A 3,474-nucleotide genomic window follows, 5' to 3' on the forward strand; every position below is an offset into this window, starting at 1 on the left:
CCGTCCCCGTCTCTGTTTTTGCGTCGACGTCGGGCTGGCGAGAACGATCGTCTCCGCTGCCTGTCTGAGCCGGGGGAACGGGGGGTTCAACGGGCCCCTGTGTAGCTGCACCCCCTCTTACCCAGCTGACTGTTGGGGGAGCAGGAGGCCCCGAGCCGGGGCCATCCCAGAGACACAGGGGCCCGGAGGCTCGCGGGACGGTCCTGCATGGCTAGTGCAGGCTGTTTGATCAGCACATATTTTTAATTGGCTCCCGGAACCCCGGAGTGTCAGCATTGCCATGGAGTAGACTCCTGCTGCACCTTCTCTAATTAAAATCATTAGGAATTCCAGGCGCATCATAAAGGATTAAATGAGACTTTGTGTGCGTGTGTGTGTGCATGTGTGTGTGTGTGCGTGCACTTGTATGAAGCGTTACTTCATATGCGCGGTTTAATTGTTTGCTTCTTTGAAAATAGTGTAGTATGAGGGAGCGCTGGCAGTAATCCCAGACACACTAATCAAATTAAAAGAAAGGAGAAATAAATCACTTAACAAATTCTCATTGAATATTGTATGTGAATGACTTTTGTATTATTTTAAAATGGATCAGATCTCCATTCGTTGTACAAATGAACATTACATTCTAACAAAAGACACAAGTTCAATTGTTTTTTCAGGCTGCGACATTTTATAAACCAGTGTTGCAACTGAAACAACTCGGTTGGTTTCATACATTCCACGTTAGCGATGATTAAGATATCTTGACAAGTTGAACCCGGTGATCCTTGTTGCTTTATGCTCTGGGGCTGGAGAAGGGCTTGCCTTGGCTTAAGACTCAGTGCCTTCACAAACAAAGAAGCTTAAACCTCCAACATATCTACCACTGCTCCTTTGCCCCTGGGCATATGCAGACAAGGGAGCAGTTCTTTAGCCTAATAATGGAATGGGAGGCTCATGAGGGTAAAAATGCTGGAGGAGGCATGGCAGGATTTTAAGAACTTGTGCAACTCAGAAACACGCTCCTAAAGTCTGAAAACGTACCCTGATAAACCGCTATCCAAAAAACCTAAAAGTACACATACTGAGCCCGTTTTGGAAAACCCCTAACTTTCAAATGGTTAGACGATGTCTAAGTTTAGAGCGTGTGGCTGTGTGGGCTAGCTAGAGTATTGGTACAGAACGAGGCATGGCCGCCATTCTGTTCATGAAGATTGATATTCTACTTCTCCTGGAACACTGTGAGGCCCCTATTCAGATGAACAACCAATAAAACCACTGGAATTCATAATGGTCAATGGACAGTATTGTCCCACGGAGAATGGACATCCAGCAAAATGGTAGGCAGCCATAACAATGACTGGCGTACAAAAGGTCCAGAGGATCGCTGTGACTCTTGTGGTTGGGGATGTGAGGACACACACTGAACAAGCCTCATATTGAACCATGGAGACATATCTCCTCTCTCGTACACCACAGTCAACACAAAATATGAGGTAGCATACAGTATTTTCTGGGGATTATAGAGACTGCTTGCTCCCTATAATCTGAAGCCAATTAATCTATATATATCTTGTCAGTGACTCTTCGCTGGATATGCCGGTAAGTTTATGTGAAGAGAGGGTTTGATGGTAAAATAAACCATGCGAGACACAATGATACCTAAACAACAGTGCTATCAAATACCATTAGCATTTGTATCGCTTAGATTTAGTATCAGCTCACAGTAGAAAGACTTTGTGACGTTAACATGGGTGTGGTGGTGTAGTTTTTTAGAGATGTATTTTAGGGACAGAAATATGAAAGTATGGTTTCAGGGAGTTCCTGGGTAATGTCTACCACCAACCCCAAACACTGGAGGAATGTCAGAGCAGAAGCTCGCCACTACGGTGCCATTGTGTTGACCGATCCTTGTATCACATTAGCTACTTTGAGAAAACGAGGGTTAGGGTTAGGGGGACAAGTAACCTCATATTTTGGGGAGCCTTTTCTGGTGGAAGATTATATTTTTACTCCAGGGGGGTTGACAGGAGAGAGAGAGAGAGAGAGAGAGAGAGAGGGAGGGGGGGGGTAGAGAAAGAGAGACAGAGAAAGAGAGAGAGAGAGACATGGCAGTGCAGAGGGTAGAAAGTGAAAAATAGCCAGGGAGATGAGAGAGGGTGGGGTGTCTCCTCAGCCGACGCATCGGAAAAGTCCATTCATCATTTTCACATCTTCACGTCGTGGCGTACTTTGGCGATCGCCAGGAGTGTGGTAACAATGACATTAAGGATTGATGAGGCGCAGGCAGGGGGGGGGGGGGGTAGCGGGGGGTTGGACGGTGGATGGTCAAACCAGATGTGGAGTGAGGAGGGGTGGGACAGGGCAGCGGGGGAACCTGCTGAAGGTCATCGTGGTATCCACTAGCCACTAACCCCATCCTATAGACACACACACACACTCTCTCTCTCTCTCTCTCTCACACACACACTCTCTCTCTCTCACACACACACACACACACACACACACACACACACACACACACACACACTCTCTCTCTCTCTCACACACTCTCTCTCTCTCTCTCTCTCTCTCTCTCTCTCTCACACACACACACCCTCTCTCTCTCTCTCTCTCTCTCTCTCTCACACACACACACTCTTTCTCTCTCTCTCACACACACACACACACACGCACTCTCTCTCTCACACACACACACACACTCTCTCTCTCACACACACACACACACTCTTTCTCTCTCTCACACACACACACACACACACACACACTCTCTCTCTCTCACACACACACACACACACACACACACACTCCCTATCTCTCTCACACACACACACTCTCTCTCTCTCTCTCTCTCTCACACACATACTCTCTCTCTCACTCACTCACACACACACTCCCTCTCTCTCACACACACACACACACACACACACTCTCTCTCTCTCTCTCTCTCTCTCTCTCTCTCTCACACACACACACACTTTCTCTCTCTCCCACACACACACAACTAGATAAACACAATGTATGTGTGTAGCATAGTGAAGTGAGCGTACAATCTCTATCTCACTTCAAATGTACCATCTTAGCTTTAAACTGTGGCTGTGACGTGGCTTGGCCTGGCTCTCACTGAGGGCCAATACCCATCCTGCTACATGCAACCCATCAGTGAGTGCAGACATACAACCCTGGTCAGCGAAACCTGCATATGGAAAGACTCCCCCTAGTGGGCAAATAGTAATAGCAAACAACTCGACTCATCAGTGGGAGACTGAAATAGAAAAGTACATGAATGGACATTCGGTTGCTACTTTCATAAATTGAGTAATAACAAAAGCTAAAGTTGTTCCTGCAAATGCATCTGTAACCCACGTCACCCCCCCCCCACACACACACACACCACCTCTCTCTCTCTCTCTCACTATCTCCTGCTGGCAAGGGGGCGTGCTCTCTGGGTGTGTGGGGCTCTCCGAACTCAGTAGCTGATTAGAACCAGGTGGA

Source organism: Borostomias antarcticus (assembly GCF_949987555.1).
Source record: "Borostomias antarcticus genome assembly, chromosome: 5".
Classification (NCBI taxonomy): domain Eukaryota; kingdom Metazoa; phylum Chordata; class Actinopteri; order Stomiiformes; family Stomiidae; genus Borostomias; species Borostomias antarcticus.